This window comes from Sturnira hondurensis, unplaced genomic scaffold (assembly GCF_014824575.4).
Source record: "Sturnira hondurensis isolate 20B ecotype Veracruz unplaced genomic scaffold, ASM1482457v3 Scaffold0007406, whole genome shotgun sequence".
In the NCBI taxonomy this organism is placed as follows: Eukaryota; Metazoa; Chordata; class Mammalia; order Chiroptera; family Phyllostomidae; genus Sturnira; species Sturnira hondurensis.
The window spans coordinates 3,064,737-3,091,929 of NW_028080037.1; the positions used below are offsets into that span (position 1 = coordinate 3,064,737).

At 60.8% G+C, this 27,193-nt stretch overlaps 1 protein-coding gene across 6 annotated transcripts in view; it reads left to right on the top strand.

Moving 5' to 3' along the window:
* Positions 1 to 27,193, top strand: part of PITPNM2 (phosphatidylinositol transfer protein membrane associated 2) — a 107,770-nt gene that overhangs the window by 2,491 nt on the left and 78,086 nt on the right. For 5 of the 6 annotated variants that reach the window (XM_037051945.1, XM_037051948.1, XM_037051949.1 and 2 more), the window contains exon 2: positions 25,133 to 25,237. The exons of the other annotated variant lie outside the window; for it this stretch is intronic. The gene's annotated coding sequence lies outside the window, so the exon portion shown is untranslated. The remainder of the gene's footprint in view (positions 1 to 25,132; positions 25,238 to 27,193) is intronic. 6 annotated transcript variants of the gene reach the window in all.

Consider the following 27,193-nt stretch of genomic DNA (forward strand, 5'->3'; position numbering starts at 1 on the left):
GCCACAGGCTTGCCCGCTGCCTCTCAGCCTTGCTTCCCCGAGGTCGGTCCCTTGGCAGAAAACTGCTTCTCAGGGTCCCCGAGCCCTGGGCACGATGCCGCTAAGTGGCCTTTGCGTGGGTCCCTCGATGTGTATTAAGTGTTTACGGGGCCCCTGGGGGTGTCATCAGAGAGAGCCGGGCCTCGTCTGGTTGGCCCCCAAACCTGGGGCCTCAGCCCCTCTGTTCAAGGCTTCTTAGAGTCTCCTGTGAAAAGTTTCTTTTGGAATCTGGGCGGGGGGGGGGGGGGGACTAGATTGCTTCCTGCTTTGAGAGAAACGCGTATGTTGTCTGTGCCTCCTGCACGCGCAGCGAGCTCGGCCTGCCCCGTGGGTCCCGGAGACAGGAGTGAGGCCCAGAGGCAGGGGCACCGGTTTTCCCAAAGGCTGTTTGGGTCTGCCTCCACACCCCCCACACGCTCTTTTCCGACTGCTCGGCCGCCACCTGTCCCCAGCTGGCAGGACTCTCAGCAAACAGTACAATGTTCCGTCTACCAAGTGTGTCCGTCCCCTCGCCCTTGGGGTCAGCCTGCCCGTTTCTGCTTTACTGCCTACCAGGGCGCAAATGGTTACGTGTAAACCTGCCTGTCTGTGTTCTGTGTATGGCATCACTAACGGTGTGTGGAAAACTGGACAGATACGTGAGTTGAATACGAGAAGCAACCTTGCAGGCCAGCTCATAGTGTGGTCAGAGAGATGGGCCCCTCCCCGCACCCCACCCCCAACAAAAACAGTGTGCGCAAGCTAAGTGTTGCTCAAACAGGAGGAGGAGTTCAGAAGAGGAGACGCCCTTTCTGGGAAAGGCAATCCAGGGTTGACTTCCTGGAAGAGGTGGAATTTAAAGAGGCCTTGAAGGATGGGTGGAGTTTTGATCACCACAGCACCTGTAAAGGGTGTAGCAGTTATAAAGAGTCTAAAAATCTGTGTTTATGGCGGAGGCCCTATCAGAACAGGTGTTTTGATGTGAAAGGAGAGAAATGGCCTGGGGGTAAAGTGGGGAGCCTTTTCTAACTGTTCTCCAGGCTTGATGGAGGGCTGGACACCCTGGAACTGGGAGGGCATCACCCTGTTGAGGATGAGGCGGATGAGCAGGTGAGGCCCGCAGAGGAGAAGGGACTTGCCCAAGACCTGTCCTCCAGCCCGGAACCCCGGTCCCCAATGACCAGCTCAGGCTGGCGAATGGGCAGGAGCCCTGGGCTTCGGGGTCCTGACTTCCTCGAGCCCAGCCTGGCAAACACTATGACAGACCCCTGCAGACCCTTCAGGGCCAGAGGCAGAAAGAGTGTGTCCCTGAGGAGAGCTGACATTCGCTTGCGGGAAGGCAGAAAGACAATTAACCACAAAGCCGGTTCCCGTAAAGGGCAAAATCAAAAGCCAGCCATGCGGCCTTGGAGAAGAGCGTGCGGGAAGCGGCTTCTCGTCCCCTCCTTCCTGGACCCGTGCACCCTCCCCTCAGCTTCCCCTCAGCACCCCGCCCTGAACTTTCCCAGCTGTGGGAAGGGGTCGGGTTGGGGTGCAGGGGACAGGCAGAGAGCTCCCCGAGCAGCAGCAGGTGGGGCGCAGGGGCCCGGAGCCCGAGCCCTGTCTCAGCGAGGCAGGAGCCTAGGGTCCCCGCGGAGCAGGAGGCCTTCAAGTGTAACTTGTCCTGGGGGCACAGTCTGGCCTGGTCTCGGGCTTCGCGGCAGCTCTGCGAGGTGACTGTGGAACCCCACCCCCTGCTCCTGGGGGAAATCCCGGGGGAGGTTCCCTCCAGCCTCCACGCCACGTTCGTCCACCGAGCACAACCTACGCTTGTTTTATGCCTGTCTGTTTAAAGACACCGTACTGAATAGATATGGTTGACTCGTTGACATTGAACTTGGCCAACAGCGCCACCGCTCACGCCTGAACAAAGCTCATCTAACACGTGCGCTCTCTCCCCGAGGCGCGGCACAGCCTTCCCGCCCTCCGGGACGCTAGACAGCGCTGGGGACCCTTTTCAGCAGTGACTCAGCCAGCAGAAAAGCGCAGAATTGTGAAAATCCCAGCGCGGAACAGACCACAATAGGGACCTTTGTTCTGCCTCGGCTGGAAGCAAGCACGCAGGGTGACTCAGGAATCCTGCCGCTCCGCACGGGTCCACAAAGAACGTGAAAAGCCCCAGGCGGGTTGATTTTGGGGTGCTGAGTAATTTTAAATCCTAAAGAAGGAATCTGAGTAATGAGGGCGGGCCCTGTGCAAAGTGCTTCCCCGAGGGCTGGTGTGCACAGCGGTGCCCGCCCAGCGTTCCTGGGGGAAAGGAGAGGGGCACGGGGCTCGGGGAGGTTGTGCAACTTGCTGGAGCTGAGACAGGTAGCTGGGGCCCAGCCAGGGCCTGGCCCCCCCCGCCCCCCACCCCGCTGTGGATTCCTGGTGTGGCTCTAGCTCCTGAGCTCCCGCCTCGAGTGCCCGCCTGCCTGCCCACCCTCCCTCGGGTGGGTAGGTTCTTTGCTCCTCCAGTCTCCCCAAGGAACGGAGAGCTTGCCTGCCCCCTTGGTCATCCTGCCTGCCCCTGGGGGGGGGGGTGTCTCTGGCGGCCTCTAGAACAGGGACCATCACTGGTGTCGGCATTGGGTGCGGGAAGGCTGGGGCCGCAAATTCTTGTGCTCCCTGTGACCTCCCTGGGAGGGGGAGAGGGCGTGGTCTCCCTCCCTGGGCCACTCGTTCGTGCATGGGGAGGGCCGGCAGCCCCCACGCGGGCCCCGCTCACAGCACTGGTCCTCGGAAGGAGGCATTTCAGGTCCTCCTGGGGGTTTCCGGGGCCTCGAGTCCTGGCCGTCGGACTCCTGGGAGCCTTTCCAAGCACGGCATGCCCTGTGTGCTTTAGTCGGCCCGGCTACAAGTCAGGTTACTGCTCTTTCTTCTCTCCCAGGTTGGTTCCCTGGGCCAGGTGCTTTGCGGCCAAGGGTGGAATGTTCTCTTCCGGCAGCTGGGGGGCTTCCCCGCTCTGCTCCCTGGCTCTCTGCTCCCTGGCTCTCTGGAGGGTCTGGCCAGCGCCCGGGCTGTGCAGCAGAGCAGGGCGGGAGCCCTTCCCAGTTACTGCCCTGCAGGGCCCACGGAGGGATCCGGCCCCAGGGAGGGCCCGCCTGGCGCCCAAGTCCCCGGGTGAGGCTGGTGGAGGGAGGGCCCACTGAGTGGGTGCTGCCTCCCGCTCCCCAACCCCACCCGCTGCTGTCCCTACAGCCCCTTTAAAAGCCACCTGAGAAGGGCGGGGCTAGGGACGGGGGTGTGTCGGGGAGGAATAGGTGGCCGTTCCCATTCTCAACAGGGGACAGCACCCAGGTGCAGGGGGCCGCCGCGGGTGGGCTTCGTCGAGGCCGGTGTCTCGAGGCGGCCCGATCCCCTCTGCCTTGCTGGAGGCCCGTTCACTGCTTTTCTTGGCACTTTGTAAGCGTTGGCGTTTCACTTGCGGGTGTTTTTTTTTCCGTAAGAGGGAGAAAAACCAAACATTTTCTGCAGTTAGAATTTTCCTGTCTTGGGCAATCACGATGGGGAAGAAGCATTGAAGTCCTCTGAACGCCCCACACACGTGAGGCTCCCTGAGCAGGGCCAGCAAGGCCTGGGGGGGGGGCGAGGAAACTGGTTGTTTCCTGCTTATTGGGGGTTTGCTTGCATCTGACGGGCCCCACATTGGTGGTGGCCGAGCCATCCGGGGGTGGGGGTCGGCTGAACCGCTGGCTTAAAGGGGTTGTTTTGACGTGTGGAAGGACCCAGCTCCGAGCCACGGTCACTAACCAAGTCCCCCTCGTGCTGGAGTGCTCTCACTGGCCCAGCCGGCCATCAGACATGCGTCACTGGAGACCTCATTTGTCCCTTGGCGCGTGACCTGTGACAGTGGAACTAAGCCGGCTGCGGCAGGGGCCGATTCAGTGGGTCTGTATTCACTGGGCTGGAAAGGAGTTTATTGATTTAGCCTCGGGCCAGCGCAGCCTGTGCGTTCGTCCCGAGAGCTGCGGGGCTGGTGTCCAGATGTGGGCGTTCGTAGGAGGCTGGGCGGCCAGCCGGGAGCAGAGCGCTGCTTCAACTGTGGTTCCCAGCCTTGGGTGACTCACCCCAGCATTGCGGGCCTGAGTGACTGCTCCCGGCACAGCCTGTCCTGTGCTCCTAGGGTGCCAAGGTCGACAGCCCAGTGACACCCACTTTCCTTTTCACTTCTGTTATTCCATCCCCCCTACCCGTCCCTGGTCCTGAGGAATGTTCCGTCTGACTTTCCAGCAGGGGGGAGAAAAAAGGAATTCAGACTCTTCTGAGGAGGCAAGCCGGAAGGAGCCCTGGAAAAAGCCAAGTCCAAGGGCGTGACCTTTCCACGAAGAGGAATGGCTTTCCATTCCCCTGGACACTGGGAATCCCCGGGCTGGGCACAGAGAGGCCACGGCAGTGAACCAGAGGACAGCTGGCAAATCTGGTGTCCTGGTGGCCCGGTAGCTGCAGGACTGGTGTTTGGGGGTGTCCAGGGGTGTCTAACCTCTTGGTGTTTCTGGGCCACACATTGAATACGTTCCGACGTGTAGTCACAAAAAAAGTGTCATAATGTTTTAAATAAGTGTACGATGTCGTGTTGGGCCACGTTCATAGCTGTCCTGGGCTACGTGTGGCCCGCAGGCCGCAGGTTGGACACGCCTGGTAGACCAATAATGTCACCTAACCGGTGACCTTGAATATGGACTTTTCCGGCTGCTGAGGTCCCTGCTCAAGGAGAAGGAAGTAGTTGACTTCCTGTGTCACCCCATAGGGGCCCTGGTCTGGCCCGGCTGCCCCATAAGCCGGGGCGGGGGGCGGGCTGTGGCTTATTTGTCTTTGAGTTGCTGGGGCCTGGCAAGGTGGCCTGGTGACTGTTTGGGGCGGATGACGCTGGCTGCAGGTCCAGAGGCAGAAGTGTCTTTCTTGTTCACCCACCGTTTTGTGTGACACCCTCAGGGCACACGGTGCTTCGTTGGACACGCCCATTTTGCAGGTGGGGAAACTGAGGCTCGCGGAGGTCATCCTGTGGGCTCTGGCGTTTTCCCCCTGTCCTGTTTCAAGCACGGGCCGCTGCCACTCAGTGAGGTTGTGACTTGGGCTGCTGGCTGGGACTTGACCTGACTGACCCAGGTGCTCAGGTTCAAGGTCATGCTCCGTGGTGTCTGCTAGGCAGTCGGCGCTGTGGTGTGTTTTGAAATCCACCAGAGTTTGCTGGTCCAGTTCAGTCTGAACAGTGCCCATGACCTTTTTGGTTTAGGGTTTTGTTGTCGTTGTTTATCTTGTCCTTTCCCCCCCATTTTTTCCCAGAAGAGAGAACAGAACCGTGTGCACCTCTCCTCTTCGGAGTGGTCGGAGGGCCTGCCCCGCTGGGGCCTCCTGCTCGGGGGCCCTGCCCTCTGGGCCCTCGGCCCTTCCCGTGCACACGTTCCCGCACTCCACCTTGGCCCTTCACAGGTGCCGTGCTTTCTGCAAATTGAAGGCAAGACCCTCCTCCAGCAGAAAGACTCGGACTCACTTCCCTGCTAGATGCACTTTGCTGCACAGCCTGGAACCCAGCCCGTGGGGTCCAGCGTTGGCCTGTGTGGGCGTTTGAGGCCAGGTCCCCATGCTGCTGTAGCGACCTGCAGCCACACCTGGTGGGTTGGGATTACACATGGGGTGTGGGACTTGCTTCTGCTGTGTGTCTTCGAGGTTCCGGGAGCAAGACGGGCAGTTTTCGAAAAGGGGCGCAGTTCAGAGCTTGTCTGCGCAGATGTCCCCCTCAGGCCCTTCAGCTTGGTCCAAGTGGAGCTCCTCCCACTTGGACAGTCATGGTCTGGGCGTGGCCCTGCGCCTGGTGTCGGGGGCCAGGCGGTGGAGGAGGCCTCGCCTGGTTCTGCGCTTGGAGGAGCTTAATGAAGCCTCCAGTAGAAGGACCCTGGGAGGGGAGGGAATCCAGCTGGTGTCTCCCTGGCCAGTTTTTCTTGCTTTCATTAACCGGAGACCTAACCAGGAGGGTTCCACACCTCTGGCTATGCTCAGGCCTCAGAGGCGTGCAAGTGAGGAGTAGGTGGGATTGGGCAGAGGCGGAGGAAGGCCAGGGGACACCAGCCTTGCCTTTTTTCAAATCGAAGTGACATTCACAGAACCGGAAATCAACCATGTTTACGGTTAGAATTCAGTGTCGTTGGGCACATTCACGATGCTGTGAATTCCAGTCTAATCCCAGAACGTTCTCCTCTCCCCGGACGGACCCCATGCCCAGGAGCCCCAGCGGCCAGCAGTCTGTGGCCTCTTCCCGCCTCTGTGGACGTCCACACAGCTGAGAGACACCGGGCCTCGGTGTCTGGCTTCTTGCACTTGGTGGGCTGTTCTCCAGGTGCACCGGGCTGTAGCAGGTGGCGGCACCTTATTGCTGCTTGTGTGGCCAACCACGCCACCCAACGCGGTGCACACAGACCATCTTCAGCCCCTCGATCTGGCGGCCTGAGGCCCGTTCACGGCGTTGCACGGTTGTTGCCCCATCACCCTCTCTCTCCGGAACTTGCTCATCACCCTGCACTGTGGCTCCATCTTGTGAAACACACCCCCCCCTCCAGTCCCCGGTGCCTGCCACTGCTCGTCGGACCCTCTGGGTCCCTCTGCCACGTGGAGTCATGCAGCACCTGTCCCTTTGCAGCCGGCTTGTCTCATTCGGCCTCCGGTTCGTCCTCACTGGATAGCAGCCCACGGTCTGTCATACGCGGTGTGTGTTGCTTGTTATACACCCGTTTACCCACCATCTGCAGGTGGGCATTGCAGTTGTCTCCAGGCCAGCCAGGGGTTGCTTCTGGGCCAGGGGGCAATGAAAGACTAAGATGCCCAGGGGCCTGGCCTTGTGAGGTGACCCGACTCTCGAGGAAGGGCTGTGGGCCTCTGCGCCCTCGGTGCTTCCTTTCTGAGTCTGCCCAGTGGGGGCAGTGCGGCAGGGGGCAGGGGGCAGGGGGCAGGTGCAGAGGCTGTGGGAACTGTGGGCCCCCCCGACTCCACACAGCTGAGCCGCTGCCTACGGCTCAGGGACGGCCTGAGTCCTCATCCTTCCCAGGGGTGAGCATGGGGGGTGCCTGGGGTGACCGAGTGAGGCTGGGGCTCGCTCCTCTGTGACTTCCACTTGTCAGAAGGTTCCCTCCCTCTCAGGGTTCAGAGCCAGCTCTAGGAGGAGGGAGCAGCTGTGTGTCCCGTGCACGCCCCTCCCCCCGCCCCCGTGGCCCCGGAGCACTCGCTGACTCCCAGCCCTTAGTAGTAGTAGGGGTCGGGGGTGGGGGGCACCCTTGGCGCTGCAGGAGATCAGGTGGAGGGAGCCGGCAGCCTCCTGCCTGCCCAGTCCGAGCAGGAAGTCAGCCTGTAATTCTCGGGGTCACACTTGCTTCATTAGGGCTAATTACCTTGGGATGTGAAGCAACTCCAAGAGCCGACTTAGGAAATGGGTTCTGCAGGTATGGCCGTGGCACTGAGGAGGCTTTCCGGGATGTCTTCCTGCCACCGAGGGAGGGGCTTAACTATTAACTCAGGGCTGGGGGACGGGCCTCGAGCTTTGTGCTTCATGTGCGAATTTTTAAAAAAGATTTTATTTATTTGTTTTTAGAGAGGGGCAGGGAGAGAGAAAGAGAGGGAGGGAAACATCCATGTGTGCTTGCCTCTCGCACACCCCCTCCTGGGGACCTGGCCTGCAACCCAGGCATGTGCCCTGACTGGGAATCGAACTGGCCACCCTTTGGTTCTCAGGCCTGTGCTGTATCCACTGAGCCACACTGGTCAGGGCCTTGTGTGAATTTTAAGGCCATTTAAAATGAGCCGTCATGTAGTCCCTGAGTTGTACTGGGAATGTAAGTTGTGGTCCTCATTGGATTACTCAGAAGATATGCCGAGGCAGAGGGCAGGTGTGCGGAGGGACACGCAGACGGGGAGTGAGGGGTGGTCCTCACGTGTGAGGTGCTGGCTCGGGGCGCGCTCAGCGGGCATGCAGTAGGCCCGTGGCAGTGGCCTTCTGTGGGCACGGGCTACCCCCCAACAAACCAGGATGCACTGGGCAGCTGAGTGACTAGCTCTTAGGGCCCTTTCCCCCCCGCCCTGTATCAAGCCCATTTTACAGATGAGAAAACTGAGGCCCAGAGGCAGGGAGTGACTTCCCCCAGACCCCCAAACCAGGGACCTGTGTGGGCACTAACAGGCTTCTGGGAGCCCACTTGAGAATCTGAACATGATGTAAAACTTTTCTGAGTGCAGGAACTTGGCCCCAGGCTCACCTGGAGCAGGGACACTCCCCACTTTCAAGGCTGACTCTGAGCCTCCTGGGGGACCTCTCCCGGGCAGGACTGTCCATGCCAGTGGCCAGGGCGCCCTAAGCTGGCTGGCACTCACCCCCAGGGCACAGGGTGCCCAGGCCCCCATGGGAGACAGTCTCCACCAAGTCTCCGGGGAGCGCAGATGGCGGTTCACAGGGCGTTACCGGTGTCCTGGGTACGTTGCCACCTTTCTCCTGGCGAAAGGGCCTTTCTTTGCTGTCGGGGCCACCGCCGAGCCTCTCGACGCCCCGTGCAGCTGGAGTGGAACAGACGGGGTTTCGGGAGGCAGGGGGTTTATTTTTAGCCTCTGTGATTCCGTCACTATGGAAATGGTAGCCTGGGGGCCGCCACACTCCGCGCCTTCCTGCTGGCGAGGGACGAGGGTCCTGCTTCTTTCCCGAGAGTGGTTCCCAGGCAGCCCGGGCTTCCCGGTCCGGGCGGTGGGCCCCACACACAGAGACCGAGACCCCGACTTCGGCCCTGCTGTGTGACCTGGGGCAGGTGGCTGCACCTCCCTGGCCTCCCTTCCTTCCCTCACCCGACAAGTTTGGGATGGTAACTCCTGCCCTACCTGCATGTTTGACTGTGGTGTCCGCTGATCTGGAAGGCCTTCGAGTCCACGGCGGGGTCCACGTGCCGGTGGTCATTCCGGCCCACGGTTGCCCCGCCCCCCGCCCTGCCCGTAGGCCACGGAGAAAACCTCCGCTCCTCCTTAGTCCGGCTGTGTTTCCTGCATTTCGGCTTCTCCGTGAGAGGTGGAGAGGGAGGTGTCCCGTCCTGCGGAGTTCATGGAAACACACTCTCCGCCCCGTGCCTGGAGGGGGTCCCCGCCCGCCTCCCCTGCAGGAAGGGGCACGGGAGCTCCGTTCCCATGGGGGGCCGTGGCCCAGGCTCAGAGGGGTTACAGTGTTTGTCAAGAGGGGCTCAGCTGTAGCCGCGGAGCCGGGACCGAACTGAACGCTCTGGGCTCTGCGGTCAGCCTTCCTTCCCCAGTGCCTGCTGTACAGAACGGGCACCCAGGGCGACGGAAGCTGGGACGGGCCATCGCCTGTGGCACTTGTCTCCTTCCCCCCTCCCTCCCTCCCTCTGAAATCACTCTTGGCTCTCAGTCCTCCCCCCTCAAAAGGGAACCGGCAGCTCTTGGCGAGTGCGTGGAGAAATGGTAGCCCCTGCGCCTTGATGGTGGGAATGTAAATGGGTGAGAGACCGAGTCACTGCCGCATGAATGGGTGAACGGCTCATGGCCTCTCTCTGTGTAATGGGGTACCATTCAGCCATGACAAGGAAGGAGATTCCGGCACCCGCTGCAACCTCAGAAATGGAAGAACCTCAGAAACACGCCGAGTGAGCAAAGCCAGACCCAAAGGGACAGTCTCGTATGATGCCACTCTGATGAGGGAGGGACCCGAAACAGACAAACCCATAGAGACAGGAACAGGATGGTGCTTTCGGGGGGCTGGGGGTGGGGCGGGGGTGGGGTGCAGAGCTTCTACTGGGGTGATGAAAATGTTCTGGAAATAGTGGCACAACATTGTGAATTTCCCTTTTTAAAAAGATTTTATTTATCTATTTTTAAAGAGGGGAGGGGAGGGAGAAAGAGAGGGAGAGAAGCATCAGTGTGTGGTTGCCTCTTGCAGGCACCCCACTGGGGACCTGGCCCGCAACCCAGGCATGTGCCCTGACTGGGAATCGAACCGTGATCGTATTGGTTCGCAGGCCTGCGCTCAATCCACTGAGCTACACCAGCCAAGGCCCATTGTGAATATTCTTAATGCCACTTAAAAATGTTTAAAATGGTAAAAAAACAACACAAAAAACAACCCTCAAACTTGTCTTGGAACCAGTGGGTCTGGGGCCCCTGGGTGTGGCCCCTGCGTTCCCAGAGCACCTGGCTNGCCCCACTGGGGACCTGGCCCGCAACCCAGGCATGTGCCCTAACTGGGAATCGAACCGTGATCGTATTGGTTCGCAGGCCTGCGCTCAATCCACTGAGCTACACCAGCCAAGGCCCATTGTGAATATTCTTAATGCCACTTAAAAATGTTTAAAATGGTAAAAAAACAACACAAAAAACAACCCTCAAACTTGTCTTGGAACCAGTGGGTCTGGGGCCCCTGGGTGTGGCCCCTGCGTTCCCAGAGCACCTGGCTGCCCCCAGGGCTTCGAAGAGGTGTCCACACCTGCGGGCCTGGCTGGGGCCACGCAGGCCCCTCGTCCTGTCGCTCTTTTGGGGAGGGAGTTCCTGACCGTTAATGCCGGGGATGGCTGCGTGCAAGTGACATCTGTCTCAGCAGAGCCCTGTGCACCTGCCATGGGGCATGTCCTTTTAAGGCGCTTGCTTGCTTGCTTGCTGTCAGCGAGTGGAAAGATAAATACCTTTTCAAAGAGCAGGTGCCAACTGCCTGGGCTCCCCGGCGTTCGCAGCTGCGAGGCGCGTGGGCGACGGCTCCGCTGCGGCAGGTGTTGCGCCCGGGTTTGCGAGAGGACGCAGTACGTGGCGGGGCCAAGGCCCACGCAGGCAGCTCCACCGGCTTGCTGTGGGAGCTCCTGTTTGCTCCCTGGGTCCCGAGGTTCAAAGGAGACGTGTGTGTGTGTGTGTGTGTGTGCATGTGTGTGTGTGAAGGTGCCCCAATGGCACCCAGTGCCTCAAGGGGCCTACGAAGTGCTGAGACTTATCCTGTCTCTGGAGGTGCTGGGACCCAAGGTCCCCACCAGGGAGAGGTCCTGGGCTCCCCAAGTGTCCTGGAAGTGGGGACGGTGTGGCGGGGGGTGGCAGTAATGTGATTGCCAAACTCCCCCTCTGCCTCACAGAGCTCTCTCCTCTTTTTTAAAAAAATCATTTATTTATTAATTTTTAGAGAGAGAGAGAGAAGCATCAACTTGTTCCACCCATCCATGTGTTCCTCAGTTGATTCTCGTATATGCCCTGGGGATTGAACCCGCAACCTTGCTGCCTTGGGACGATGCTCTAGCCACCTGAGCTGCCTGCCCAGGGCGGAGAGCTTCCTGTATTGGTCTCCCAGGGTCATGTCTTGTTCGCTCACAGACCAGGAGGCCAGGAGCCCAGATTCAGGGTGTGGGCCGGGTGGGTTCCTCCTGCGGGCTCTGAGGGGGACTGTTTTGTCCCAGCTTCTGGCGGTGGCCGGCTGCCCTCGTCACTGTACACACATCCCCACCGTCCCTGCCTCTGCCTTCCCGCGGTGGCGGAGCACGGGTGTGGCTCGCTCTGCGTGCCCACCCTCTCCCTCTCCGGGCAGAAGCTCCTTGGTGGGCGTGTCTCTCTGTGCTCCCCTGGCAACAGGGCTCCGGACTCCGGGTGTGGACCGGCCTCAGAAACATAAGCAGAGGATTAAATTCTCAGAGATCCCCTACGATGGGGAAAGGCCTAGGCTCTTTCAACAGATGCCAGAGAAGCATTTGATAAAGTCCAACATCCATTACTCTCAGGAATGGAGAGATGGAGGGGCAGGCTCGGATTTCACCGCAATAATAAAGAGCATCTCCCACCAGCAGCGGCCGAATCCAGTTTTCCTAGTGAGACAGTCCAGCAGTGTGTGGGGGGGCCCAGAGGGTGAGGGGCTCCCGGGGCCACCAGCGTCCGGAAGACACGGCTGGAAGAGGTGTTCCCTCTAACGCTGGCTGCACGGCGGTCCCACCCTCCCTTGTCACGCAGGACTGGAGCCAGGAGACGGGCCAGGTAGATGCGGGGCAGAGCTGGTGGGATGGGGGGCACCCGTGGAGGCCTGGACAGGGAAGCAGCGCTCACGTTGGACTCTCCAGGGCGACACGCTGAACAGGAGTGAGGAGTAATCCGGCACCCAGCGCTGCGGCCCCACTGCAAAACGAATAAGCAACCTCCACGCTCTCCTCTGTGTCCAGGCGAACGACTGGCCACGGGGAAAGGAGGGAACCCTTCTCGCACCTGTCTGCCTGGGGGTCCACATGCCAGTGGCCTTGTTTTCTGGTCGGAAAGGAGAGTGACACCTGGCAGGCTCAGGCAGCGCTGCGTCCCAGGGAGAGTGGGGACGGCGGTGTGGTGTCCGTGCCTCACCCCAGACGCCCCCGGGGCGGGCCGGCTGTTTCTCCCGGCTGAGCCTCTCCTGAGTGTCTCGTTTGTGGTGGTGCGACCCGGAGTCAGGAGACCCGGGTGCGGCATCTGGTGGCAGCCTTCTGGCTGTGGTGTAGCCTGCGCCCCTTCCTCTCCGTCAGCCAGAATTTCCTGCCCTGGGGCAGGTGATGCCACCCGCCTCTCAGGTCCGTCTGAGGAACCCCCCGAGAAGGCTTTGGCCACATCCCCCCCTGACCCCGCAGCGGTTAGCGCAGAGGCCATCACCGAAAATCGAACGCGGGTCCTGGGCGATGGGTGCGACCTGAGGGGTGGGCACCAGCGTGTTCTCCGAGACGGGCTCTGCTCCTGGGGTTTGTCCCGGGTCCCCACTCTGGGTGGGAACACGGTGCCGGTGAGAAGAACTGGGTATTGGAAGTGAACCATGAACTCCTGCTGGGAACCAGCGCACGGCCACCTCCCCGTCCCCGCCCAAGGGCAGTGCCAGCTGCATCCAGGTTCGGGGAGCTCCTCGCTGTTTGCCCCAAAGTGCCCCGATCTTTCCCAAAGGCGCTTCTTGCCTCTCAGTCAGCAAGCAGTGGGAGCTAGAAAGCATTCGGTGCTTCAGGGGTCACGACTTGTTCACACGCGGCTGGGGCTACCAGGTGCCGACAGAGTCCCCGAGTCCCCTGCCGCCGGGCTGTCCTCAGCAGCCTTGGGAGGGGTGGCTGGGGTGCGTCTCTCAGATGTCCCTCATGCTGAGGTCATGGTCTCCTCGTGACTCCCTTTCCTCTTTATCTCTTCTCCTTTTCTCTCCTCAGTGTGGCTTTGCTACTATATTATTGTTGTTATTTTTGCCTTATTTTAACCGAAGTTGTTGGTGTGACCGCCCAAGGCGGCCCATATACTTTTCCGAGGACCGACGTCCTTGGGCTTTGTGACGGTTGCTCTCCTGGCCGCCCCCCCTGCTGAGTGGTCAGGGCTGCTGCCGCCCGCCTGCCTGCTGGGTCTGGGGGTCCTCAGGGCAAGACCCGGGGGCCAGCCGGCTGCAGTTCCTGTGCCGGGCACGCACTGGTCCCTGGAGGGCGCTGGGGAATTGTGACAACTCCCTGGAGAGTGGTGGGTTTTTTAATCTTTCTGCTTCTTTGGGAATAGATAGTTAGTTCGCAGAATTAAAAGGTAGGCTGTAATGTGGATCTTAGAAAAAATGTATTTCAGAATTGTTTGGACCACCTAGTATTTTCTTTGCATTCTGCTGTTTCAAAACAAACATAAAAATGTTGGCTTTTTAGAAACCTAAAATCGTTATTAAAATTTAAAATTTAAAAACCGTTCAGGCCCTGGCTGGCGTAGCTCAGTGGATTGAGTGCGGGCCTGCGAACCAGACGATCGCGGTTCGATTCCCAGTCAGGGCACATGCCTGGGTTGCAGGCCGGTTCCTTGCAGGCTAACTACCAGCAGGGGACGCACAAAAGGCAACCATACATTGATGTTTCTCTCCCTCTCTCCTTCCCCTCTGAAGATAAATAAATAAATAAAATCTTTAAAAAAAAAAAACAACCGTTCAGTTAAATGTCTGCCCCCAACTCAACCACCCCGTCCACGGCGAGCCCCTTCCTCGAATATTATTATTTGGTCTGCAGGCTGGTGCTCAGTCCCCTGAGCTACACCAGTCAGGGCTCTTCCTTGAATATTGTTGGACCTGCTTCCCCCCACATCCCAGCCGTCAGCCCGGTTCCGCCTCCACTCACCCTCTTCCTTCCCTGGCCTCTCGGTTTCCTCGACTTCGAAGAACAGCAATTCTTTTTACGTGAAGGCTTCTCCTCACTGTCCATTCACCCGAGTCATTCGCTCACTCACTCACTCTTTCATGTATTTAAGAAGAAATTGCACAGCACCCAAAAAGTCATCGGTGGTGCCCCCCGGGGGACACCAGCAAGGCTGTAACGATCAGTGAGATGCCTTCCTTGGTCTGTGGCGCCTAGGGCTCGCAGACTGCCACAAAGTATCGACAGAGAGAACGAGATCCGTCTGACACGGACAACACTGTTTCCATCAGTTGCACCTGCCTGGCACTGAGGGGCAAGGAGCCAGGCAGGCGAACAGATGACCCTTCGCTCCCTCGCCTACAGTCTCCTCCCTCCACCCGCAGTGGCTAGTTTTGGGGTCGGTGTATCTTTTTCTTGAGATCCTTGGCACATATGAATATGTACTACTTAAAAAAAACAAACCAACCCTGCTGGTAGCCGCCTGCCTTGTGCACCTGCTTATTGGACTCAGCAGTCCCTAAACCCTGGAGGTGAGCCTCCGTCGGCCCGTTGACATGGCCCAGGTCCCCTTGGGTGATGATGGCCTTGGCATTGGGCTGCCACAAGCCCTGGCCTTTTGTTAAACCGGCTCCCTTTGCTTGGTGCTTTGGAGTTCAATAGCAGAAGACTGGGGGCAGACAGTGCCATGGAGAACGCTGTGGCACAGACAGGTGCCCAGGCAAACATGCGCTCCTACCTGCGGGGCAATTTCCAGAGGGAGAAGGGCTAGGTCAAGGGTGTTCTTTGATTTCAACAGCTGTTGCTAAATTGTTCTCCATCAAGGTAGGGCCGGTTTGCACTCCCACTTAGGACAGGAGTGAGAGGCGGCGGTTTTAACCTCAAAACCCCAGGCAGGGAAGAGCTTTTAAGTCAAATGAAAACCAGGAGACAACCGTGTGAGAGCTCTTTCTACCGCAAAGGGCCCCTCTAGCAGGGTTCCTGGCATCGCCGGGGTAAGGACAGCGTGGGGACAGGGGCGGCTGGACTCCTGGGGGCAGGTGGTGGCCTGGAAGGTTCCTTCCTTGTGGGGGTGTGGGGGGCCACCTTGCCCTCCTCGGCCAACTCGTCCATCACCAAGGATCCGAGAAGCCAGCTTTAAAATGATCCCCAGCCTTGTAAAATTGCAGAAACAAGTTTGTCAAGTAAGGACATTATTTTTAAGGAGTCGTCGCTCACAGATGTTCCCCCGGTGGGTGGAGGGACGGACAGGGAGTGAGTGCCTTGTGGGGACAGAGTCTCCGTTTGGGAAGGTGGGAGAGCCCTGGAGACGGAGGGTGGTGGTGGGCGTGCAATGTGAATGTGCCTCAGGCCACGGAACTGCGAGCTTAAACGCCGTCCTGGGGGCCAACCTCTGTTCTGCGAGAGGGGCTGGGAGAGCCTGAGGGGAATGGTTACCTGGAGGGGACCGATGTCCCAGCCAGCAGCCCTAGATGACACAGCCAGGCACCAACCCCGATGTGCCCAGCACAGGAGTGGGGGCCTCCTGGGAGTGCGTCTTCCACCCCCAGTGGAGCAGCGAGCTGTCCCCGCCAAGTCCACCCACCTTGCGGTTGTGTTTTACCGGGAGGGAGAGTTTGGAGGACTCTGTTGGGCAAGAGATGACCCAGGGGCCAGGCTCGCTGGGGGGGGTTTGTGGCATGTGACCCTCGAGCAACAGGTCAGGGGGCTCTCACACGCTCACCTGTGCATCACCTAGAGCAGGCGGGGCCGGGCGGGTCTGAGGACGAGGCTGATTCCCCACCCGCCGCCCAGCGGAGGGCAGGCCCGGGATCTCCCCGAGGACCCCACGGGGTGGCCAGGCCACTAGCTGACGGACTTAGTCCACTTCCCACCCTCCCGCCCACAGCAGGGTGTGAGCACCGGGGACACACAGACAGCGTTCTCTGTGGGCAAGGAAATGGTCCCGGGCGTGGGAGTTGACCCCAGGGCCTTACCTGGCTGACTCTGGGTCCACTCTCCTCTCTGGGCCTCAGTTCCCCCTTCTGTACGAGGAGGAGGTGGATGTGTAGTCCTGTTGTCTCGGCAGAAGAGAATGCTGGGATGGAATCCAAACCACGGAGCAGCGAGCGTCCCGATGGCTTGCACGTGGACTACCAGGCAGACACAGTCTCCGGCACCCTCGCCTCTGTCCCTTTGCAGCCCTGAGCTCCACTCTATGTCCCTCACGAGTCTGTCCACTTGTCCCATGACGCTGTCTGGGGGCAGTCAGGCTTGGTCCCAGTCTCTCTTCCTGGACCCCACGCTGGCCCCCGGGGTTCGAGGCGGGGCTGTGTGACCAGTTCTCTGAGCAGAGGGATGAACACCCCTTCTGGGTCTGGCCCCTAAGATGCCCCACGTGGCCCTCCATGGCCCAGACCCAGCGGAGGACCCTGCAGGAGCCCCGGGGGCTGGCAGACCCAGATTCACGGCATGGAGGCCACCGCCGGAACATCCAGTTTGACTGAATTGGATGACAAGAATTGTATCACCATAGGCCCCTGAGGTGAAAGGACTGTTCGTTACGGCCACTGGAATGACCTGTCCTAACCCTAAGCTGTTACTCCATGTCAGGTGTGCGAAGGGTGTACCCTGTCCCCACCACCGCGGTGACAACCCACGCAGACTGGCGAGAGGCCAGTCCCAAACCTGCGATCGCACGACAGGAGTTTCTTCACGTTCTTCCTCCTACCTGCTTCCGAAAACCTTCAACACAGTTTCACCCCCCAGAAAATAGAAGAGAGAGAAACCACAAAGGAAGAAAACCTGTACCGATGCTCTTGAGGACAATCTATAAGCAAATGAATGAAAAAACACAAGACAAAAACAACAACAAAGAAACTTAACTGTGTGCTTCCTGGTAGGCAGAGAAATAGGCTGGGCCACAGACCTCGGACCGAGAGTGAAAGCCGCCGCACTGGTTCCTGATGAGAAACATGATGGTCCTTGCCCAGCGCTCCCAGGGAACGCTCCCCGGGGTCACGGTGTAAGGGAGGCCACCTGTGGGCAGCAGGCCAGCCCCGCCCTGGCCGCTGTCCCCTCCCCCACGCAGGACCAGCTTTGCAGCCCCGGCTGCGCCCGGACCGGCTCTCACCGGCGAGCTCCTCAGAGTCACTCTAGCCGCCGTCACATCACCACAGTGGCACAACGATAATGACAGGAAATATTTACGCGCCACACCACCGACGGGTTGTTTAGACCATCTGGCTTCTGGATGCGGGAGGACCGTCAACCACATGGCCCTCCACACACAGTACTGACGGCGGCCGGCTTGGGGATGCAGGTGGCCCTCCCCCCCGTGCCAGTCACGCTCTCGATCGTGGGGGACCCGCGGGGCCCCGGCGGCCCAGGCCTTGGCCGGCCGGGAGCAGAGGTCCGAGATGCCTGCCCGTGCTCGGCCTGGCTGGACATCAACACTGAGAACCCGACTGGCCGGTATCAAGGATCTGGTTCACTCAGCAAGGCTGCTGCTGGGGTCTGCGGCCCCCTGGGGGTTTCGCCGGTGACCTCTTGGGATCGCTGGGAGCGCTCAGAGGCAAAGTCAGCACGGTTCACGTGTGTTTGAGGCCGTGTCTGTCTAGGGCGTGTCACGCCCAGGAGGAGGCAGGGACGAGGATCCTGTGGCCCGGCTCCCAAAAGACGGGCCATGTCGGCCTCACCTGGCCTAAGGGACAGCGTCCTCTCCCTTCCGCCGGTGGCGCTGCAGAGTCCGGCACCAGGCTGAGCGTGGGGATTTTCTTCTGAGTTCACGTTCGCTTTTTTCCCTTTTTCTTTTCTCTTTTTTTTAAAAATTGGGGTGTTGGGGAAGTTGCTTTATTATTATTTTCTTAATTTTAGTTAAAAGCAAAAAATTACCGCTGGGAGCCTGTTGGAAGGCAGCGGTTTTCTGAACGGGACGCCCACGCTTGTGGCCCGTGGGGCACCAGGGGCAGCTGCGGCAGCCCAGCGGTCGCGGCGCCCTGAGAACGCGGTTGGCTCTGCCGCCTCTGCGACGACAGTGAGTCAGACGGAAACTCTCCGCGGGTGTCTGCTTGGCTTGACACTGTGACGAGGGCCTCCGGTGGGGCGCACCTGTCGGGCAGGGGGCTGGGCTTTCATTGCCCGTGAACCATGGTTGGAAGGTCTCTTTACAACTAACGTCCCGGGAGACCCACGACGCCCTGGCAGAGCGCCCCGTTGCCTGGGTAGCACACAGACCAGGGTCGAGGGCTGGCCGGCCACCTCGCCTCCTGACGTTGCCGCGTTGGCCGCAATGCGAGGGGGGCGAGGCCGTGTGGCCGGAAGCAGCTTCACGCCCTCAGTCATGAGCTGGCGGGGGCGCAGTGGCCCAAGTTGGGGATCTCCCTGCGGCCTCGGGACAACGGTCTTTCCTGGGACTCACGCTTCCCTCTCTGCGAGTGGGGTGAGGCCCACAGTTCCTCCAGCATGGAGCGTCAGGGTTCTGTGGGACTCTGAAAAAAGTCAGAACCCACGCCAGACACTGCCAGAGGCTGAGGGACAGCCGGTGTGCCAGCAGGGATGGGGGCCCCGGCTCCTGACCACGCTACGAGTATGGGATGGCCACCAGGCCCCTCAGGGAGGCCCAGGGGACACCCCTGCAAAGCTCTCCCCTGCCAGTCGGAGCCCCCGAGCCCAGCAGGTGGAGCCGCCCACTCTGGGCCCCCTGGAGACCCCTGCTGTCCCACCTGGCTTCTAGACAGGCCAGGCAGAAGCTCTTTCTGCAGAAGCCTCCTGAGTCACGAGGAACCCAGGATAATGGTGACTGGGTCACCGCTCATTTCGTGCATGCCAGGCTCAGAAAACAGCCAGCGGGCAGCCAGGGGCGGGATCCTCCTGTCAACACAGAGATGAGAGCCGGCCAGGGTGTGTCCCCAAGGCTGGGGCGCGTGGGTCGGCCCCAGGCCTCCGGGGACAGATCCGGAATCTGTTCTGGGCCCAGCAGCCCCCGCAGGCCCAGCCCAGGCTCCTTCCGGGGGACGACTCTCACCAGCCCTCAGCCTCTCCCATGCCACTCAGAACCACCCCCCACCCCCGCCGGGCCCTCAAAGGTTCAAGGTGAACGAGAAGCACATGGTTGGGGGGGAACACGCTGTTCAAAAGCCTCGCTGGCTCTTTTTTTGATTCTTGGACCTTTCTTACTTCTCGGTGTCCTTTCGCTCGGGAGCGGGTGACTAAAGTGAGACCTCCAGGTAGTGGGGCTTCTCACCTGGCGGCTACGTCCCCCAAAGAGGAGCTGCCGACGCACCCAGGCTGCGGCCTCCTCCCTTTCCTCCTTCGTGCAGTTTACCGTGTTTATTGTAGTAAAGCACACGTGACGTGAAATGTAGCGCCGTGACCATTTTTAAATGTACAGCTCGGCGGCAGTGAGCACACTCCTGTGCTCGGGCGGCCGCCGCCCGCCCAGAACATCCATCTTCCCGCACGGGGGCTCCATCCCTGCGAAACCCCGAGCATCCATTGCCCAGCCAGGGCCTGTGTCTATGAATTTGACCCCTGTGATCCCTCATATAAGTGGAATCATACAGTATCTGTTCTTTTTTTTTAAGATTTTATTTATTTACTTTTAGAGGGGAAGGGAGGGAGAAAGAGAGGGAGAGAAACATTGATCTGTTGTCTCTTGCACGCCTCCTACTGGGGACCTGGCCCGCAACCCAGGCATGTGCCCTGACCGGGAATCGAACCTGTGATGTGTTGGTTCACAGGCCGGTGCTCAATCCACTGAGCCACACCAGCCAGGGCCGGTATCTGTTCTTTTGTGTCTGGTTCCTTTCACTTAGTCTAATGCCCTCCAGGGTCACCCATGTGATAGAAGTCCCCTCCTTTTGGGGGGCTGCGTACTAGTCCATCGCACGGCTGGACCACGTCCTGGTTGCCCATCACCCCTGGCTGTCCCGAGGTGTCCTGCTGTGAACACCTGTCCCAATGTGCTGACACCTGGATCCCTGCTTCCTGGCACCTGGTCCTTACTTCCACCTTGTTCTGCTGCTGACAGCGGGTCACAGGGCCGGACGAGCGCTGGCCTCGTCCAGGGTCCCCAAAGGAAGCGCCCCCCACAACCACTCTGGGGAAAAGGCCCGTGCAGCCGAGGCGGGGTGGACCCCCTCCTGTGTACGCACCCCTCCTAGGCCTGGCTCCACGCTCCAGGCCCCTGGGACGCCCAGGTTCCCACGGCCCTGCTCCCAGAGGCCGGTCCCATTGGCGAAGCTCCAGCCAGACCCCACGCACCCCGCCCTCGAGCAGGCCCGGGCGACGGCTGCGCCTCTCGTTACATAACCTGTTATTCTGTGCCCGCCAGCCCCGGTTCGTCAGAAGTTTCTGACAGCCAGCTGTAGGAGCTCCAGGCAACGGGGCAGGGGGCGGGGGCCTCTCCCTCATAGTATTAGTCACTCTGTACTTAGCTAAATTTAACTTTTTATCATCCCAGTGATATTTTTGTGGGCCTAGGGTTTTACATAATGCTACCAACTGCTGCCGGCTAAGAATTTCTCCCCGTTCAGCGTGCGTGTGTGCGTGCTGGGCGTCTTCCCCGTGGACTCTGCGCGCTTGGGGGGGCCCTGGCTCTGTTCCTGTCCCCTGTGCGGCCCGCCCGGGCCTGGGTTTGCATCTCCGGGCTCTGGGAGAAGAACAGCTCCTAACAGCTTTCTAATGGCCTCGCTAATGCGAGGCGTCCTTCCTCTTCGCCGTCTCCCAGGCTTTGCTGCTGCCGCCGCCGCCTCCTCCGAAGGGCTTCCCAGAGGGACGCTGGGCTCCAGAGTGGGGTGTGGAGAAAGCAGAGGGAAGGCTCCGGAAGGGGGGGGCGGGGGGGGCAGGGAAGGGACTAGCAGTAAGAAACCCAGCCAGCCGCCCACAGCCCCGGGGTCTGGGATGCTCGTGGGCGGCAGGTGCGGAGAACTCTGGGCTGCGGGAGGCTGAGTGGGGAGGCGGGGCCTCTCCATGGGGACGCAGTGCGGCCGGCCCCCTTCCTCCGCGCTGCTCGGCAACGGTGGCCCGCAGGGCATCACCCAGGGGTCTTGTGTTCTCCACCATAACTGTGTTGGAGATGCCTACGTTTATTTTCCAGACGGGGAGACTGAGGGTCGCGTCCAAGGGCTGACACGGCAGCAGACACAGAGTGCTTCCCGAGTACCGGGCCTGGGGCTGGGCCCTTACGCCCACTGGCCCACGGGCTCCTCGAAGCCCTTCTGTGAAGCCTGCCAAGCAGACAGGCCAGGTCATCGAGGCCACGTAGCCAAGAGACAGCAGAGCTGGACATCAGAACCTGTCCCCCTGCAGGCCCCTCCTTCTGGTCACTCAGTCGTGACACCTCTGCTCTGCTAAGGGGCTTCCCAGGGACACAGGTGGCAGCGATGGGACTCGGGCTGGGCCCTGTGCTCTTTCCCGAGCAGCACAGAGCTGTGCTGGCCAAGGCCCGCCTGGCCGCCACTCTGCCTCCCAGCAGGCTGTCTGTAGAACATAGCAGAGCGTGTGCGTGCAGACCTGTCACCGAGGAGAGGAGCTGGGACAGGAGAGACGCCCCCTTATTGTCGACTCAAAAATACCGAGGTATCACTTAAGTTAACTTACCAAAAAATTAGGAACTTCTACATACAGACCTCAAAGAATCGGAAACGTACGTCTACGCAAAAACTGGTACGTCCGTGTTTACAGGAGCCAACGGGTGGAAGCGGCCATAGTCCTTGGCAGTAGATGAGCCCGTGAGCCAACCTGGTCCCTCCCCTCAGGGGAATATGACTCAGCCCTGAAAAGGGATGGGGCGCTGGTGCCTGTCACCACAGGAACGACCCTCGAGCACAAGATGCTGCATGAGAGACGGCAGCCACAGAGGCCCCACGTGTGACTCCGTGTGTAAGAAACGTCCAGAACGGGCACAGCCACAGAGACCGAGAGCAGATGGCGTTTGCGGGGGGGCTGGGTGCAGGGGGAGTGGGCAGTGAGGGAGGAAGGGAGCTAATGGGAGGAGAGGGGTATTTTCTGGGGGCGATGGAAATGTTCTGGGAACTAGACAGCGGTGGTAGTTGTACACCTTCGTGAATGGACCACGCGCCTCTGAGCTGGACCCTTGACACCGGTGAATTTTAGGACACGTGAATCGTATCTCAATAAAACAAAAAAAAAATTGGGCGCCGTGCCCTGCGGGTGGAGCTGCGGGCGGGACCTGCTGTCCACCGTTTGTTCCGCTGCCGCCGCCCCTCTCTGTCCAGTCTTCCCCCTCCCGCCCGGCCTTCCTGTCTCCATGCCAACGGAGAATGGAAACGAGTGCTGAACCCCAGTCACACTGCTCACTCGTTAGGAACTCGCGGGTTCAACGAGCACCCGGTCGAAACGGCGCTCGCCAGGTGTGTGTCTGATGTTTACCTCGCCGGGTGTGACCAGCGTGAGGGGCACCGATCGCCTCTCCGTGGAAGCTGTGTGGAGAGACAGCCTCACTTGAGCAGCCAGCTCACGTCCGCTGCCCGAAACAAAGTCGGGGATCTGAGACGTTTCTGGAGAAGCGGTTCGGACTTCCTGTTCCCAGGGTGTGTTCCCTTTGTGCTGTGTGGTTGCCCCCTGCAAGTTCCCGACTACGCACACCGCCCCGGGCGGATCGACAAGGTCTAAGACCTCCAAGAGATGGTCTCTCGCACTGCACGGTGACTGTCGTGGGTCAGCTGCGTTTCGGGAGTGAGACCTGCTGAGGGTAGGACCTATCTCAGCACCCCCCCAACAGGTCAACACGGGTGGTGGCCAGTGTGCGGAATGGAGCCGGAGGGATCTCGTCACAGTCAGCGTCTGCGTGCATCGAATCCTCACAGTGTACACTGTAATCCATCACAACCTGTTACAATCACATCCGCGTGGCACTGGGGAGGGGGTGGCGTAATGGAATAAAACGTGTTCTTTTGTTTCTGGCACACAGCAAAACCCGAGTGTTTTCCATGGCGGGTTCCAGGACCCCGACCCCACAACCCCCCTCCTGTGGGTGTGCGTGGCATGTGCGTGTGGCATGGAACTGCTCGGTCTGCATTTCTCACTTCCCCTCAAGGGAGCGGGCCGATTGGCTTCTGGGCCCCCCGTGTGCAGGGTCCCTGGAGGAGCCCTGAGTCACCTGGCGGCGGCTTCCTTCCTTCTTCCCGCTGCCTTGCCCCCTCCCTCCTTGAGCTGACTCCTCACTCACTTTCTGTGCTTCAGCTGCTCTGCTGGGTGATCAGTAATCCCCCCCTTGTGCCCCGGAGCAGTGACCTTGCTGGTCTCATTCTGAGTCACCGTTGCCCTCCCCATCCAGAGAGGGGCAGCTGGCCCGCCTGCAACGCGCCCCCCTCCCCCCGCCCTGCTGCCTGGGACTGGTCTGTTGCCATGGAGAACCATAACCTCTAACACAGGGAGGCAGACCTCCAGGGACCCCGCAGAGGAATTGCAGGGGTTGTGGCAGANGCTTCCTTCCTTCTTCCCGCTGCCTTGCCCCCTCCCTCCTTGAGCTGACTCCTCACTCACTTTCTGCACTTCAGCTGCTCTGCTGGGTGATCAGTAATTCCCCCCTTGTGCCCCGGAGCAGTGACCTTGCTGGTCTCATTCTGAGTCACCGTTGCCCTCGCCATCCAGAGAGGGGCAGCTGGCCCGCCTGCAACGCGCCCCCCTCCCCCCGCCCTGCTGCCTGGGACTGGTCTGTTGCCATGGAGAACCATAACCTCTAACACAGGGAGGCAGACCTCCAGGGACCCCGCAGAGGAATTGCAGGGGTTGTGGCAGAGTTGCCGTGCAGGGGCAGGGCGTGTGCCCGCGTGTGGAGCTGTGGGTTTTGGTGGGGTGTAGGAAGAGAAGCTGGGGGACCCGGCTGTGCCCAGCGGGGGACTGGAACCCGGGACGTTGGGACATTTTGTTTGTTCGGGGTCCAGCGAGGGTAGGGACTATTCGTGGGGGCAGGGCAGGCGCAGGGTGGACATGGCTCCACTCTGCGGCCCATCCCAGCGGGGAGTTTGCTGAATTAGCCGTGATTTCCCAGGAGCGTGAGACTGCGCCTGGTGGTGGGCACGGGAAAACCTGGCTCCGGCGCCGCACCCCCCCACCCCGTTGCTGGCCTCCCCAGTTAGACTCTCCTTCCCTTGAACTCCTCTCGCTGCCTGTCCCCAGGTGGCAGTTTGCCACTTTGCTGTCCGCCGCAGGGTGACGCTCCTCCTCTTCTGCCTCTGTCGAGACTGCCAGCCCCTGGCAGGCAGGGCCTGGTGTCCCCGGCCCCTGTTCCGGCCTCAGCCCGAAGAGGGGGGCGGCTCTAGAGTTGGGACCCGGTTTCTGGGGTTCTGGCCCCCAGGGGTCTGCCCTCCGGTCACGGCCCCTGGAAGGCCTGGGCTGCTGCCAGCTCCCTGGGCGCAGGGCTGGGGCTCGCAGGTGCCCCGACGTACAGGACTGGGCGCCCGGCTGCGAGCGTGGGCCGTGGGCGACTCCGTGGGAGCCCTGGGCCAGGGGGTGGCTTTATCGGCACCTGGGAGTATTGTACAGCCATGTGGGCTGACTGTATCTGGGACCCCCTGTAGTTCCGGTTCTCTTCCTTTTGCGTTTGTTGTGCGTGCTCCGCTCGGCCCCCGGCTGCCTGGCACAGGCGGGTCTCACGTCACCCGCTGCCCGACTGCAGGGAACCCACAGGGAGGCGGGAGAGTCCGTCGTTTGCTTCCCTTGCCCTTCCACCTGCCGGGCCGGTGCAGCCTGAGTTCCCGCGATGCCCAGCAGTTGATGGGTAAAAAAGCCTCTGGTCTGAGGCCCAGGGCTCTGAGATGAGACAGCTGCCCCTGCGGGTCACAGGTGTCTCCCTGAGCCACCTCCCCCCAGGGCGTGGGGGTCCTAGGAGGCGCTTCCGTCGCCACGAAATGCATCCTTGGTCCAGCGAACATGTGGCTGATGTCCCCATCCCGTTCTCTGGGCGCGGCCGGATGCCCAGTGGCCGGCACTGCTCGGGCTGAGGTCCAGCTTTCCCCAGGTGTCTCACCTCCTTCCCCACTGGCTTCTCCCTGCAGGATGCTGGCAAGTGTGTCCTGGTCCCCGACGCCCTCCCGTGGGCCTAGCCAGCCGAGCCGTCCCGAGGTAGGACAGCAGGGGAACCTTCTCCCACAGAACTCCAGGTAAGGACAGTCCCCAGCTTTGGAGTTTGGGGGGGTTCAAGGGCTCTGCCGCCGTTTGCTTCCTTCGTAAACACCTGACTTTACCTGATGGGCGCGGGGTAGTTGTGTTCATCGTTCTTGCTTCCTGCCAATATCGACCGCTCTTCACTGAGTAGGAGGGACAGACATTCTGCCTCGGTAACAGCAGATTCCAGGTGAGGCCACGCCTGGTCGCTGTCCTCCAGGCAGAGCACCTGGTGCCTCCCTTCTCCTGACTCCCTGGGCTCAGCCTGGCTCCCCAGCCTCCGCAGTGGGTAGAGGCTGGCTGTGACTGAGCATGACGTGCCAAGGCCGATGACACAGAAACAGTCATGCATGTGTTTTCATAACCGTCTCCCCAGACGAGAAGCTGCAGAGGACTTGACCGAGGTCCTTGCGGAGTCACAGGTGGCCTCAGGACCTGGTGTCGACCCTCAGTGCCCTTTTGCTCCTCCCCCCGCCCCCACTTCCATCTGAGTGAAGAGCCAGAACCCTGGGCCCTCCTGGGCCTCTTGTCCTTCCGGTCCCACATTCAAGGGTCAGGTACAGGCCTCACCCTGTCCCTTTGTCATGCCATGGCCTTTGGTGGGCAGGACAGGGACAAGTGATGTTGCCTGTTTCTTTTCGAACCCCGACACAACCTTCTTCCTGCAGGCTGATCCTTGGGGCACAGAGGTTGGATGTGTCCTGGGAAACTGACCTGACCCGGTGAGGAGGCAGGGTGGGGGGCTGCCGGTGCCCCAGGTTCTGTGCCGTCCGGCCTGACTGTGGGCTGTGAGTGCATGGGCTCCTGTGTGGGGGCCGTGCTGGCCCCCCACCGCACGAGGAAACCGAGGCTCGAAGATGCCCATTGTCTGACTCAAGGTCACACAGCTGTTAAGCGCTGGGCTTGGGACCCACACCCAGAAGCACGAGGCCTGGTTTCCTCGACGCAGCTGGACGGGCCAGCCCAGCCTTCCTGGCGGTCGGCCTCCCAGGAGTCCCTTCTGGGGTCTGGCCACCCCGCCCTCCACGCAGCACGCCTTCTCAGCACCACGGTTCCCGTCCCGTGGGCACCGAAGGCGAGTGTTCCTCTCCAATCACTCTTTCAGTTGCTGTGGAAAGGCCCCCCGTGCTCAGCGGGGGTGTGCTGTGTTGCACTTTTTCGTTTTGTTCTAACGTGTCTCCAAGGTGGTGTCTCTGCTGCTGGGGGGGTTGGGGGTGGGGGCAGGGGGCTGGCAGGGAAAGTCGGCGCTGACTTGCAGCCTGTCCGAGGTCACCTGCGGTACCTGGGACCACCCGGCCGTGAGCACCCCTCTCTGCCCCTGGCCTGAGCCCTGACATGGGCTGCGTGGCCCTGGACGGAGCCTCTGCCTCCTACTTCCTGCAGAGCATGGCGCCTCCCCTTCCTCACAGCTGCAGCCCCGAGTCCCTTGGAGACAGAGATGGGGGGGCGGGGCTGGTAGTGCGTCTTCTCGGGGGTCCTCAGCGGCACCTGTGTGTCCAGCAGCCATGTACTGGCTCCTTGGTGTCTTCTCAGTAGGGTTCTGGGTGCTGGGGACGCAGCCTTGAGTGTAACAGATAGAAGCCTGTGCCCTGGGGTGGCCCCACTCGCCCCGCTCTGTGCCTGCCGGTCCTCGCTGCCGCCTGGCCCTGGAAGATAGCGGGCCCCAGTGGGAAGAGCAGGGTCGCCCCATCTGCGTCCTCAGCTGCTCCTGGGCACGTGTGTGGCCTGGAGGGACCCTCGACGGCAATATGGCAATACTCATCGAGGTAGTGGGAAGAGGCAGCCCCTCGTCCCCAGGCTGAGATCACCACCCCCCGCAGAGAGGGAAGGGCTGGAGGAGCAGCGTTTATTTCGGGAGTTTCTTGCTCCAAAGGAATGGAGCCCTTCCTTGCAGAGCTGGGGGTGGGGTGGGCGCAGGGCAGGGGATGGTCTTGAGTCTGCCTCCGTGGGGT